The 16,319-nt window shown below is 35.2% G+C and overlaps 1 pseudogene; it reads left to right on the plus strand.

Annotated features, from left to right (window-relative positions):
• Window positions 1-8,402: 8,402 nt before the first annotated feature.
• LOC110793823 (BTB/POZ and MATH domain-containing protein 2-like) lies at window positions 8,403-14,556 on the plus strand (annotated as a pseudogene).
• Window positions 14,557-16,319: the final 1,763 nt, after the last annotated feature.

Genomic DNA, 16,319 nt, shown 5'->3' on the forward strand with positions numbered 1-16,319 from the left:
AGGCTCATTTAGGTTGCATTTCTAGGCATTCGTCTCATTTTAGTTGCATTTAGAGTCATAATTGCATAAGTCGTCGTTATTGTACTCTATTACGCTCCGTTTGTGTTTTCTTTGATATTTCAGGTGATTTTACAATCATTTGGGTGCTTTCGGAGTGTTTGGAGGTGGAACGAATGATCACCGGATGGTTTGAGTCGGAGACGAAGTGTTTGATCGGAGAATTGAGTTTTCCGGGGATGATTAACTCGATGTATCGCTTGTGCATAGCTCGCAAGATCCCTCGTTGGCTCGCAAGATCCCTCGTTGGCTCGCAAGACATTTATCGTAGGCTCGCTACATCTATCGTCGTGCCTCATCGCTTCATAGTTGCTTGCTTCACTAGGCCAGCGAGGGATGGCTCGCTAGCTCCCTCGCTGCCTCGTTGCTCGTCGCCTTGGCCTGCTATGCATCTCACTAGGCCAGCGAGGGATGGCTCGCTAGCTCCCTCGCTGCCTCGTTGCTCGTCGCCTTGGCCTGCTATGCATCTCACTAGGCCAGCGAGGGATGGCTCGCTAGCTCCCTCGCTGCCTCGTTGCTCGTCGTCTTGTCTTGCTGCACTTCACTAGGCCAGCGAGGGATGGCTCGCTAGCTCCCTCGCTGCCTATAGCTTCGTCGCTTAGCTTGCTACACACACGCGCAGGGCAGCGAGGGATGGCTCGCTAGCTCCCTCGCTGCTCTACCTTCTTGCTAGTCGCTCATCATGATGCCAGCGAGGGATGGTGCGCGAGATCCCTCGCTGCCCATGCCTCGCCATCTATCTTCCCGTGTGCGCGGCTCGTGCTCGGGTTTGGCTGCCACATCATCGCTCCATCGACCAATCATCGACGACTTTTATTTTTTATTTTCACATTTATTTATTTATTTTATTTTAGAAAATAGGAGCATATAAATACTCAAGGGAACTAATTTATTTCTCTGATGTTATTATTTTCCTAGAATTCTTTTAAACGTTCAGTTTTATTTCTCTCTCTACACATTATTGAGCCCTAGTTCATTCAATTCAATTAATCAATCTAGAGGTAATTCAATAATTTCTTTTGCTTTTATTCTTTCTTATTATTTTCGTTTCTTAGATTAATTCGTCCTTTGATTATGAATCTCGTTTTCATTATGTATTTCATGCTTGTTAATTCAATTATGAGCGAGTAGTTATATTCTAGGGCTAAGTTAGGGAAGCCATGTTTATACCATGATTGTTATGCAATAAAGTTTGCTAATCTATAGATTATTGCTTGAGTAATTCCAATTGATTTGTTCTTAATCGTTGATTCATGTTATCGGCCAATTTCATGGATTAATTATCTAGCTAATAGGAATTAGAATCGAAAGATCGTGTTTTTAGAGGCTTTGTACAATTGGCAATTCTGATTATGTTAGCGATCGTACTGCATATGTTGAATTGAAAGTGTTAAGACCCGACCGTAGGATTAGCATGTACTTTAATTACTCGACCTAGTTTATTCGTTGTCGAATTGAATTGTGTTATTGGATTGGTATAAGCATGGTGAACCGAACAGACGCCCTAGACCTTTAATTCATTGATAAATTACGCATTTTTATTATTGTTTTAGCTTTAGTAGTTAATACTCAAACTCAACTTTCGTTATTGAAATAGTTCGTATAATTGGGCAAAAACTAATAGAACTTGTCTCCCTGTGGGATCGACCCGTATTTGCTAAGTATCTGCTAACAACAGACACCGTGCACTTGCGGTATCACTTTTTAATCTATCAGTTTATCATAAAGTAAGTTATTTATATTTCCATGATTTGAAAGTCCACCGATATCAGAATGTATATTACCATGCCCAATGGTATCTTACCCACATTACAATTGTTTTAAATAGTGGTTTATCATAATATTGGGGTCAACTAGAACTTTATTTTATGGCCACAACCAAACCTGGTCACGACCTTGATTAGAGCATCAGCAACCATGACTGTGGCTTGCTGTCAATTGCTATTTGCCCTCCCAAAAATTGTACAATGTTAACTTTGCTCCATGTCAATTTAGTCTCATACTTGACAGGGGTCAGATATATGACCCCTTGGGCAACCAAATTGCAAGATGATTTGCTTGTTTTTCTAAAATTTTTGTGGTTGGCTGTAGATAAACCAACAACAATGAGTTTAATTATTTTGCCCAAACTTTTTTATTTGATTAATTGTGCACTTATACGTAGTACATAAATAGGTTAATTATCATTAATGTTTTTGTAATATTAATTAGTAAAAAGGATATTTTTTTTAATATTTTCTTAACTTAATTCAAGAAAGAAATTATAGTTACTAAAATTAGTAACTTTGTAGGAGAAATAATATGAGGTGAGATTATGTGAAAAGTCGGTGAGAGAGACTTGTGACCTTGGGTCAATATTGTAGAAAAAAAGAAGAGGTCAAAGTAGGAGGTACGTCAAGTTAGTGGAAAATGAGGTGTACGAAGGAGAGATGAGAGAGAAATTATTTTACACTTGACCAAGAGTCAAGGATGCACATGGTCTTATGGCCATAAGAGAAAGTTGCATTTATCCGAGGGAGTGGGCAAAACCGATGTAAGAACACACACAACCTTGACATGTTGCTTGGGTCAAGTGATAATTGACAGGACAAAACGACTACAATGTTGACAATGTGGAAGGGTCAAAATTTTATTAACTTGACCCGGGTCGTATTATGTGACCCAATGTCAAGTTAATTAAAAAGGGATGTGGGGCCAAATAAAGCGCAACTTGCATGGATCCTAGGCTATAGTTGTTACCTGTTTGCATACGGAGTATTATTTTAGGCTAATATTGGCTAAAATCAGTTTATACTGTATGCATGCATGCACGCATATTTTTTTTTTGGGCTCATGTGCTGCCACACATGCAAAGCATCTTACTTTTTTTAGAAAATGTTCATGAAAAGTTTTTACAATGCTACGTGTGTACAATTTTCAGGATAAGTTTTTTACAATGCCACATATGTTAATTTAATTTCATATTTATTTGTTTGTTAAACTTAATAATTGTGTTTAAAGGTGAATTTAAAGTGGAGTATATGTAAAAGTAAAAAAAAAAAAGTAGGTAAGAGAAATTAATGACCTTGAGTCAAGATTGTAGAAGAAAAAAAATATTTAAGTAAGTGGTATGTCAAGTTAGTGGAAGATGAGGTGGAAGAAGGAGAATGATGAGAGCGAAATTATTTTTCACTTGACCGAAGGTCAAGGATGCACATGGTCTAAGTAAGTAAAATCCAAATCATTTCCTCTGTTTTAAAAAAATTAGAACACTTTTAGTTTGTCACTATTTATACTTCAACTTTGATCATATATTTTTATTAGTCAATACTCCCTCCGTTCCTAAATGTTGTATCCATTTGGGAAAGTGGGGTGTTTTTAAGAAAATTGTAATCTTGGTTTGTATTGGTATAAGTGTAATGATTGAGTGTAAGAAAAATGATTGTATGTAAGAGATTATAATAAAAAAAAATTAATAATAATAATAAAGAAATAAGGTAAGAGAGAGGAGTGATAATGATGGGTGATAAAGGAGGTGAGAGAGTGGGTATATGGGGAAGGGAAAAGAATTAAATAATAGGGGTGGAAAATTTAGGTGGGAATATGGGTAGAATCTTTAGGTATTTTGGTAATTAGATAGAAATGTAAGGGTATATTAGGATAAAATGTATGTCCAAAAATAGAAACGGATACAACAAAAAGGAACGCTTAAAATGAAAACGGATACAACATTTAGGAACGGAGGGAGTAGAAGCAAATGTTATTAAGTGAAATGCCGTCGAATTGAGTTCTTTAATACTTTCATAATACTTATTTCACCAAATACCCATATTATGAAACTTAACTCACCAAATACCATAACTTAAAATTACCCATTTTGATGTTTGAAAATTAGTTGTTGCTTATTGTTTGCTTATAAATACCCATTTTCTGACGATTTATTATAGTTTTTCTATTATTTTGTTAATTTCATGTCATTTTTTTTGTCATGGGTTTTCTTTTAAAATCATCATCCACATATGTAAGAGTGTACATACGTAATAATCTTAAACAAATTCTGTTATTGTGGGAGAATATTTGCCACCCGAGGCTCCGATACGAAACTCAATCATGGGATTAAGCTAGAGTAGAGCCTTTGTGGATTGGTGTGCAACTGCCAGTTATTCATTGGTGGTACAAGACAACCAGTCATGATGCTGAGCTGACTGTTGGGTTCTACAATTCTTGCAATCGTGATGGTTATGCTCTGATTGCAGCAATGCTTAAGAAACATGAAGCTGCTTTGAACTTTAATTACCTGTGTGGAATTACGCACAATGGACCAACATGACAGAGAAGGCTATAACAAAATACTGGCAAATGAGCCTCATGCCGATCCTGACGGGAATCACTTATCTCAGGCTTAATCTTGATTTAATGGAAGAATCCAATTTCGCAGAGTTTGTAAGATTTGTTAAAAGAATGCATGGTAAGAAGAGGAGAGACATCTCATGCAATAAGGTAAAACGACACGACCCAGTTGCACCATCACACAACAACACACAACCACCTTCAAACACAAGAAGCATGCACCGATGATAATTTTCAGGTACATGCTTTGTATGTCTTTCCTAGCTAACAATTGAAACCATGCCCTAATTTTTGAAATTAACTATTGAAAACATTAGTTTGCAAGCTGGGAAAAAAATTGAGACATCACAAGTCACTTTTTGTTATTTAGCGTGTGTATGTTGAAATAAGTGTTGAAATTTAGATTTGTTTCATTCAAGAATAATGTTGAATATTGTGTTATAATAACTAGTATGTGGCCCGGGCGTTGTCCCGGATTTTGAATTTTATTCGGATTTATTTGTTGTAAATATGTGACCACAAAAAAATGGTGTCGTCATAGAATTACAGGGGTGACACAAGATAGCGGCCGATTAACAACCTTTCAAGTGGAAACCCTACATCCGAAAATCGAAACAAAGTCGGATCCTTTTATTCATCATTAGTTAATTAATTACTGTGGACATCATTAGTGCATCGTCCACCGAATGTAATTTTTATACTCATTGGTGGTCCTTATCATATTTTCTTCTCACATGCAAGGAGAAAATGTGAGAGAATTTACGGTGCACCCGAGTGCATGTTTATTGTTCTATAATTACTCAACCACCGTCAAAGTTTGTCCTCTTACTCCTGGCTTTTTTTGTTTTTGTGGCTTAATCTTGTATAATTATAAATGAAGTAATTATTCCTTTTTTTGCATTCACTTTTGTTCAATTTGTTATTTATTGTAAAAAGAACATATATGTTTATATAGAAAATATAACATAAGTTGTAGTTGGTTAAGATGGTAGGAAGTGTAACTTTTAACAAAGAGGTCTGGTGTTCGATCCTTACTACATGTTTTTTGGTTGTCAATGACATGTCATGATTTTGATTAGTGGTGAAATGGCGTAATAAGGAGGGATATACGTGACATGTATACGTTCTTAAGAACGCCTTGTAATATATTAGTATAGATTACCAAATTTTAAAGGATGTAACGCAGTAAGAAGAATTTTTTTGAAGAATGTTTGGCAATTTTGCCCGATTTTTAGCAAAATGGATGCAGTAATCAAATGATTGAAGATTGAACCATTTAAATGACCAAATGAAAAAAAGTTACAGTGAACGAATTAGGGAAATACCTTGGTCCTAATGAGTTCAAGAACCGAAAGAAATTACAGAGTAATTCTTAACCATCTTGAGTATACACGAATTATTGAATAATACCTGAGGCCAAAACAACCAAAAATTTACAGATCGGAGTTATGCTTACATGTGATGTAGATGGGATAATTATAAGCAAACCAAAATGAATATATAGCTATGTAAATCGTCTTAATTAAAGTACAAAATTAAAAGATGATGAAAATCATAGAATAGAGAACGTAATTGAAAAGAAAATGGAAGATTGGATGTGGTCTGATAAATACTGAGCACTTAACTGCAAAATCCATTAAAACCTGATGTTGTTTCAATTAAGTATTAAATGGCTCATTGGTTTTTTAAAAAACATGTAGCTGTTTCAATTCATATTGAAGAAAGATGAAAAGGTGGAATCATTAAAGTTGTAACATTGAAGTTTATTTCTTTTCATATTGGCTTAGTAACAAGGATTTGAATAAGGTAATGACACATGGAAAAGTAAAATGCATGATGATTATGTGTCCGCCATGTGTCTTCAAAATAACGTTGCTTACGTGTCCTTAAATTGGAGTTGGTTTTCTGTTGACCCTAAAGTTTTGATGATGACAAAGCAAACTCCTGACAATTGGTTAAGTTATGTTGCATAATAGGTTCCGAGATCCTTAGAGGGTAATGCTAAGTTAAGGAGATCCTGAGTTGGATAAACTAAGCAATGTGGAATATAAGCAAGTACTTGATCCATGTCAGACACTACATTGAAGATATAATCATTAAGCATGTTTACAAAGGCGAGATCCTTAGGCGAGTTCCTAAGCCGAGATCCTCATATATTATGTGGATCCTCGATGTTCCAAAGAAGGAACAAATTGGGAAGTCTTCGAGTGAAGCTTCTAACGGTGCAACATGAAGACTACAACATATGAGTTATGTTTAGGATTTATGTAAGTATTTAATATTGTTTATACGTAATTTGGAACAAAAGGAACCTAAGTATTTTGGTACGTTTTAAATTGAAATATATTAACTGTAATTATAAAGGAGTTTTAAGTTGGAAAATCTTTGTTAATAAATAAAATGAATTTAATTAATAAATGTAAACATAGGATTCTGTTTTCATTATCCTTGTTTCTCAATCAAAAGATTTTCCATGATCCTTAAAACTCTCCCACGTATTTCTGTTTAAACGTGCAAATAATGTTTTGATTTGGTCTCCTTGTTTTTCTCCAACTATGCCCATGTTACTGAGCAGTAACAGTTAGTGGGTAGTTGAGGAGAACATGGGTATCCAACCTTAGGTAAAACTCCTCTATAAAAGGAGAAGAGTTTTGGCTTTTGAAAACACAACTGATTTCTACAAAATCTATATTAAAGAGCTTAAACGTTTTAAAAGAATCAGTTGGCAAAATAGAGTGTTCCTTGAGTTCCTTATTATTATAAGTTTTATTACGTACTAGAATCTATCTATCATATTGTATTTTGGGTTTAAGGATTGAGTGATCCTTGAGTGACTTAGAGTTAAGTCAAAGAGAGAAAGAGCGACTAAGAGTTTAGTCAAAGAGAGAAACAGTGACTTAGAGTTAAGTCAAAGAGAAAAGGAGCGACTTAGAGTTAAGTCAGAGAGAGAAATAGTAGCACAGTAATCGAAGGGGATTGCTGTGGGGAACTCGTGTTCGAGAGGAACTCGAGTTAAAGAGTTTATTTGTAATAGAGTTATTGCATTAATACAAAAGAGTAGTGAGGTTCTTCTTGATTAGGGTCAAGAAGGTTCCTCCGTTTTATATCTTTCTTCGCTCATTGTTCTCAGTCTCTTTATTGTTTAAATTACGCAAGAAAATTACTCAAGTTCCCAAGAAACAATTCACCCCCCCTCTTGTCAAGTGTTCCTACTGAACTATCATTTTCTTTTTTAAATGCTAGGTATTGATTGTTCATATATACACCCAATTCCTTTGTAGAAAATGGAAAATGAGTTTCTTGAGGAAGGAATCTTCCTTGATCTTGCAAATATTGTTTTGACGTTCTTACGAAAAAAAACCATGAAATGAGTATTGTTTGTTTGAGAAAAAACAAGTAGACACACTACCTTGTGTGAGATGAAGTGATCTCAATGCTAAGTCTGCTAAATGAAGTGAGAAAGTTTTTTTTTTTTTTGCTTTACTTTACAGTGGGAGGAGGTTAGGAGTATTGTTAAAATATAAATATTAGTTTCTTATCTACCGAATCTACATGGACACTAGAAAAGAGAATTCCTTTTAACAAGCACAACATTGAGAATTTCTTTTATTTCAACAATACTTTGGGAAATTGGTTCAAAAAAGAAGCATCTAGTAACTCCTTCAAAAAAAAAATATATATCAAGTTACCAACGACTGTCATACATTCATACGTGTAAGCCAATCAGCAGAAGCATAATAACTACAAGGCCGAGAATTAAAGACCTTTTCATCATTCATAAAGTACGACGACGACGAAACATCTTCTTCATCATTCAAATATTCTACCCAAAAAATCTTCAACTTCAACCCTAAATTCCCTCAATTTCTATTCAAATCCATCCCCAATTTCTCTCAAACGTTTTCTAGTTCTTTTGTCCCTCGTCATCATCATCAATTTCAGAATTCCCCCAAATTCAACAACGTCAAATTAGATTTTTTAATTTTTTTTATAGAATCGAATTCATTCGTTAATTGATGGGAATTTCTAGGGTTTCCATAGACCCCTCAAACCCTTCCACATCTTCTTCCTCGTCGTCTCCGATAACGTCATCAATCGCTGTAATTGAGACTAGTAATGGAAGTCATGAATTCAGAATTAACGGTTATTCTTTGTCAAAAGGGTTGGGAATAGGCAAGTACATTGCTTCTGATACTTTCATGGTGGGGGGATATTTGTGGGCTATATACTTTTATCCTGATGGCAAAAGTCCCGAGGATAATGCTAGCTATGTCTCGCTGTTTATTGCCTTGGCGAGCGAAGGGACCGATGTCAGGGCTTTGTTTGAATTGAAGCTTCAAGATCAGAGTGGGAAAGCGAATCATAAAGTTAATTCTCATTTCGGTCGGCCACTTGAGACCGGGCCATATACCCTCAAATACCGCGGTAGTATGTGGTAAGCTTGGGCTTTTTAGTTATTATATTGGAGTTATGGAATAATTACTTGTATTATTAGTTTTGATATGTTTTTATGAATTGATGGTGTATGTTTTTGTGATTATGCTTTGATATGGGGGAATTGACTTTCAGACTAGTCGGATGATCATATAAAATAGGTTGCCAAGAGTTGTGTTATGATGTATTGTCATTGGTACATTTGTTGACTTATTGATGAGGTTATGCTATTGGTGCTGGTGAATTGTATGGGTGATTTTGTTGATTGAGCTCCTTTTCGAGAATGCAGTTAATTTTACATTTTCTGTTATCCTTTGCTAGGCTTAACTATGGAATTTCGTCTTGCTCTTTTTGTGAGTAGACTTCATGCTTATGGTCAGTGGTCAGGTGAAGTGGTTTGGAGCAATGTTCTGGTCATGCTTTGTTGTTTATACAGAGTCAGAGTAATTGATTAATATGGGTTGATTAAGATTGTTGAATGCTTGGATATTGGGGTATGAAGAATGCAATTCCAAACCATCCCTGTAGATAAATGCTGAATTGACTCAAGAATGAAGATTGTATATGATGGATGACACTTTTTCTGATCACTAATCTCAAATTTGGTATTATTAATTTTAATTAGTAAGAATAAGTATTAATGGAAGGATAATGGATAGTTGAAGTTACTTCACATCAGATGAATCACTGTGTAAGTTGCAAAGAATTTAATGGATATTTCACCACTAAGCCACTAAGGGGGTGTTTGTTTATGACAGGTTTGAGGGAAAAAGAGCATTTTGAGGGGAATTGGAGGTTTGACCTTTTGAAAAAGCTAATTGGTAGTGTTTGGTTAGGAGAGGTTTGAAAGATAGTTGAGTGAAAAAACTAATTTTGAAAAAGCTCAACATAGGAGCCTTTTGCAATTACAGGTTTGAGAAAGTGAATGTAGGATGACTAATTTGTCCTAATATTGCCTAAAATTATACCTCTTACCAACCTTGGCAACCTACATCATTTCCCTCCTAATTAAAAACATTACTCATGCCTCCTTCATTTCACTCTCATTTCCTTCTTCCTCCGGGTAGTTTATTACAAATAATGACGGAGTACGAGATATTGGGGTTTTAATTATTGGTAATTATGCATGCATAGGCTAATATGTTTGAAAGTTATGCTTGTTCATTGGTAATTTCTAAATTGGAAACATTGTGACTTTGGCTCTCTTGTTATACAAGACTCGTGTCTTTGTATTTAAATTTTTTATTACTACTTTGAAGCACTTAGGGCAATCATACTTGTAATATCATTAGTAATATTTCTATATTTGTCAATCAATATTTTGTTTGAATTTTAAAATTAAGAATTAAGATTTTTTTTTAAAATAATTTTGTTTTATTTAGTCAATGTTTATCATGGAATTAAAACGAAAACAACCAACATAATAAATTATTTGTCTAATATTAATTAGAAACAAAAAAGATCAAATAACATATTATGCAATGTCCTTAATGGGTCATTTTACATTTTAGACAGCTAACAACTAATTCCCCAAACAATTTACACAAGCTGGCTAATTCTCTAGTCAAACTAGCTAATACAAACAGCTAACAACTATCCGCTAGTCAAACTGTTAGCTAACCGTTCCTAGCCAAACAAGGCCTAAGACTATTGCAATCCTTTGGATACATAAGAGGGAGTGCAAAGACATAGAGAACAATACCAAGTGGTAAGTTCTCTCCAAAAACGCTTTAGATATCAATTGAAGGAAGGAGATTGACTAAACTAAAGAGGAGATGTAAAGGACCAAGGCCTTTTCTTTTATTTTGAATTATCTTTTCATAAGTTCTAATATGAATGGTCGACTTTTGAGTATGTTTGGTCCTGATCCAAATCATTGCTGTAAATGTACAATAAAACAAAGGTGAAAGAATTGGAAAAAGCTGTTAATTGGGTAAGCAGAGCTTTTTGCTACTTGCTACTGGGGTTCTGGTTAATTTAACTTTTATGTTTGTTACTGTGGTTGATACCTTGACTATTTCCAATACCTAATGCCTTGAAGGGATGGAAAGATGAATCACTTGACTATTTCCAATACCCAATGGGCTAATGTTTATATAAGAGGTCTAGTAAGTCTGGTAATACAACCCATTTCCTAAGGGTAACATTACCACAATATGGTAACAAAATTGTTACCGTCCTCAATCCCCAATATGATACAAGTGATTCCTTTACCAAGTTGTACCAAACAACTAGCAGTGGTAATATTTGACATTACCCTTTCCCTTATTTGTTTCCATTCCCTTTCTTAAATTTACACCAAACATGCACTTTATGTTTACAGACTGTGCCCTCTTGGAAATCCATGATAGTTGAGGTGTTGGTCATTTTCCTTCTTTCCTCTTTCCTAATTTTGTGGGGTTGATCGGATTCTATTCTTTTCTCAGTGCATATTTTCTATTGGTTTTGAGGCACAGATATTTGTCTGGCATCTGATTTGTTGTTTGTTGCAGGGGCTACAAGCGCTTCTACAAAAGGACGACCTTGGAGTCATCTGACTACCTTAAAGATGATTGCCTTGTGATCACAGGCACTGTTGGTGTTGTGAAGTCACATACAGAGGGACCTAAACAATATACAATACCAGTCCCACCCTCTGATATAGGGAAACAATTTGGACAACTTTTAGAAAGCAAGGCCAATGCTGATGTAAGATTTGAAGTCGATGGTGAGATCTTTGCTGCACACCAGGTGATCCTGGCAGCACGATCACTTGTCTTCAGGGCTCAACTTTTTGGTCCGGTGAAGGAAAAAAAATATGCAGTGCATACAGGTTGAAGACATAGAAGCTCCAGTGTTCAAGGTCCTTTTTCATTTTATTACTCTACCCTTTTGATAATCTTGTATGCATATCCTTTTCTGGGTGGCATCATTGTTTCGTTTTGCCTCTTTCCGTCTTTTGCATATTGTTACGTGCACAATCTTGTTTCAGACTTTGGAATACATGTGCACAATTTCAGTCCGCTGGTGATGAAACAGGTGTAGAGATAATTCCTTGTTCTGACTTTTAGGTCATATCACTGTTTAAGCTCCTTCCTCAAATATGACGAGACCATAGTACATCGTTTGCACATGATTATAACTATGGCATTGCAAAAACGGTTTCTTTTAGACATCATTGTTTTCGTGGTGTCACTGGTAGGAAGGAACTTTATAGCCATAATTTGTGATTAAAAATTAAATACCCTGCGTGTCTTAACCCATCATAATTAAGGAAATACAATGTTTTTTATGTACCTTGTTAAATAACTGTTTCTTTTTTATCCCCACTTCACCAACACTATTTAAGTGGGGTATGTTTGGAAATCTAAACATTATTCGTTCCTACTTTAGGAAACTTAGACAATTTTTTCCTGACACCCTAAAATCGTATATGTAACTATATGAAGAGTTCTGTTATCCTCATACCCAGCAGACTTATGAAGAATTTTGTTGAAGTAACTGCTAAAATATGCCTATATGTAAATCAACTATATCAACAATTGTCAAAGATTCACTAATCACAGCAATGGTGTCTCCCCTTGGAGCTTAAGTGTATTTTACGAGTCATATTTTTTGCTTTTCACCTTAGCTGCAGAACTAGTGAGTCCTCAATGGCTCAATGTCTCTTAAAACCGCCAAGAAGTGAGCTTCTGGATTGGTCATCTGATAGGAGCATAAACAAATAAACAATGCCTGTGTTACAGCTGAGTTTATTATTTTTCATCAGGTTACATACTTTCTACTGGCTAAAGTTCTCTTTCCTCTGAATGTTCAGGACGTTACACGGTCTTATATTATTATATATATGTGGATAATGCCTAAATGTTGCATAAAAAATTCTTATCTTTTGTGTTTAACTTTTGATGTAGATGGCTTAATGTGAAGCTTTTACATGTTTGTTTTTAGCTTCTGGACCATAATAGAGTGAAGCTTCTTATTAGCTGATTTTTTTTTCCTTTTTTTTTCTCTCTCTCTCTGTTTAACAATACTTTTAGTTGGTTTTGCACATTGGTGTCATTTGTGGTGCTGTAGAAATAAGCATTGCAGACTGCCCTCATGTGGATCTTCTTTTGGCTTCACTAACATCTTTCATGATATTCTACATTAGTAGAAGTTATAATTTCATCCAAGTTTTTCCAGAGGAGCCATTTTCACTTGAATTGGTCATTATGTAGGTTTTCCCCCTTTCTCTTGGAGGATTAGATCTGATAACTGGTGGTATGGATTTGAGCGATGGCACACTTCATTATTTAGCTATTGCTCCTTTCCTGCCACGCAGGATGTTTCTACTTGGTTAATATTCCATCTTTAAAAGTAGTGGTTTTATTTTCTCTAGTAGAGTTCTAATCTTGTGTTGTACCATTTCAGGCTTTGCTGCATTTCATTTATTGGGATGAATTGCCAGATATGAATGAGATAACTGGTTCAAGTTACAAAGGAGCTTCAACCTTAATGGCTCAGCATATGCTTGCTGCTGCAGACCGTTATGGACTTGAGAGGCTAAAACTTCTATGTGAGGCTATACTCTCAGGAGATGTTGCCATAAATAATGTAGCAACAACTTTAGCTTTGGCCCAGCAGCATCAGTGTGTACAACAAAAGTTCCAGTGCCTAAAGTTCATTGCATTGCATGAAAATCTAAGAGGTAAGCCTGATTGAAATATTATATTGGTTTACCTGATGTTGAAGTTTAGCTTGATGACCATATGTGGGATGATTAGTTATTCTAAATGGTTGATTCCTTGAAGGTGTATATGCAAAGATATTTTGCAGTGATTTTAATTTATAGGTCTTGTTAAAGCACTCAAGTTACTGTGCTTGACATTTAACTCTCTGTTCACATGAGAATTTTATTTTTTTGGTTCGAATGAGCCACAAGGGCAATATAAATTACGTTCATATGAGATATTATTGGTAGGAAGCAGCTTGTCTTGTTTTAGGTCAAGGGTGGTGCAATAAGATTCGACTCGGTATTCATATTTTTGGCTTTTTTTAATAAATAAATAAATAAATCTGCATCTCATCTCATCTCTTCTCATCTCATCTCAGGTAATCAAACAAACATTTATTTAAGGCGATACAGTGGCAGACATTTTCTTAATTGAAAAGTCATAATTTCATTCATTTTTTAGATATGCAATCGAAGTTTGCAAGCAGATAATTAGGAATCAAGCTAATGTTGACATGAATTACACACTCTATTTCTTGCTGGTTGCATTATAAGTTTAATGCTTTACAAAATGGTGTAGTACACTAGTCATGGAATTATGTGCTCGTCATCATATCTTTCATTTCCCACCAATCAAGAAATCAACTATTTCTTTCTGGTTGGATTATAAATTTCTGGAATTCAGACGTGTGTTTGTACTTACTGCTCTCTCTTCGTATTATCGTCACTATTTGGTTGGAATTTGTTTAAAAGTAATTAATAATCTGTCTTTTAGCATGGGGTTGTTAGTTGTTACCAAGGTTTCATCACTTGTATGATATGGTGAAAAGATTTCTAAAGTTTGACATGGTTTGGTTTCAGCCGTGATGCAGACAGATGGGTTTGAGTACCTGAAAGTGAGCTGCCCATCAGTCATTAGCGAGCTACTGGCTTACGTAGCGAGAATTAGTGAACATTTTAAGGGCTCTTTTGCCTATGGAAGTGATACCGTTATGCTGGATGGTGGTGACATGAATGGAAGAAGAGTGAAGCAACGATTATTTTGAGTACATAATTACTTGTAGAAATCTTCCAAGTTAAAAAATTAGGTTGTTAGACGATTGAAACAGATGTTTGTTTGTAACACATTTTGACATGTTAATTTCTTAATATCGATACATAGTGGCAATTCTTTTAGCATGGGTTTGACTGTTGTGGTACTCTTCTTTCCCGTGTAGCTGTGGCCTGTGGCCTGTGGGCTGTGGGGATGGTACTTGATGAAATGTAATTTTGCAAGTAACATTCCGACGGATTTAAATGGCAGTAATACTTGTATTTGAAAAATTCTAGTGATTTGTTTTATTGCTAGTAATGGTTGGTATGTGATACGGAAATAAATAGTATTTACAGAAATGGATTTAAGTACTCCTATAATTTTGCGACTAACATTCTGGCGCCTTTAGTAATGAATCTCACTCTCGAGATTCTGGAGCTTCTCCTATAATGGTTGGTGCATCTTGGAGCTTCTCGAAACCATTTAGCTAGCTTTATTTTGCAGATAGACGGTTCATGGGAGAAGAAAACGAGGCATTCTGGAGAAGGTTGGGTTTTCAAGGATCATAACAATACCATATATAGAAGGGAGGGGGGGGGGGGGGGGGGGGGGGGGGGAGGGGGGAGGGGCGGAGGCTTCTATCTACAAGTTGAAACAGAAGCTTGCCTCAAGGCGATGCAATGGGTGAAACAACAAGGAAAAATGGAAGCTCTGGTTATGACAGATTCTTCAGTTTTAGTTTCAACTTTGGAGAACACCTCAATTGTTGACATTTCTATGGTTTGGATGATTTGATTTGTGAGATTAAACAACTAGCTGCGACCTTCAACATTTGTTCAATCCTTAAAGTGGATCGAAGAGAAGTTCAGGAAGCTCATGAGATTGCGAGCATCTGCAGGAAGAATGGAACGAGTTTTAGTTTTGTCATTTAATTTTCTTTTGTTTGTCCTTTTAGCTCTTGTAAAAAAAAAAAGTAATGAATCTCACTCCGGAACTCGTGTTTTTTTTTTCCACAAGTTCGCATTTCCACCTCGTTGTTAATATTTATCATTACTAACTTACCATGAACAATAACATATGGTTGTTTTTACTAAAATTGACTTGTAAATTCATTAACACAAGTTATTATCATAAAGACACTATGGGAGCCGCCTTATATTTTTAGTCTTTACATAAAATGATGGTATTGGGCATGAGCGATAATTATGACAAACACATGCATAAACTTCTCATGCTCCACATTTATTTAGATAAACAACATAGATCAACAAATCTCTTTTTTGTATCTCAACAACTATAATAGGTAACCTTATTGTTTGATAGAAGATAGATATTCACTTGTTAGAAAGACGATAGTAAATTCCTATACAGAAGAAAAATGTCTCTCGCACGTCTCAGCCTCATGTTATTCCAAAATTTTAAACACTCTACATATTAGTAATAGATATTATAATCTTTTAAGTACAATAATTGTATGATAAATTTTGGTGTTCAGGTACACTCAACAATCTAAATTATAGTTCATCGATCATCATATACTCCGTACTGTCAATATCCAGAGGAAGTCTTTGTCACAAGTGATTTGTGTCCATATTGAACACAAGTGAATACCAATACAGAATTTGGAGTACCAATACAGAATATGTTAGTACCAATACAAATTATGTGAATACCAATAATAATACATATGACTTATATTGGTGATATTTCTAAGCAATTTTGCATTTTGGTACTTACATATTATGTGAACACAAGTCACTTGAGGTTTAAAAACCC

The sequence above is a fragment of the Spinacia oleracea genome, chromosome 3 (assembly GCF_020520425.1).
Source record: "Spinacia oleracea cultivar Varoflay chromosome 3, BTI_SOV_V1, whole genome shotgun sequence".
Taxonomy (NCBI): domain Eukaryota; kingdom Viridiplantae; phylum Streptophyta; class Magnoliopsida; order Caryophyllales; family Amaranthaceae; genus Spinacia; species Spinacia oleracea.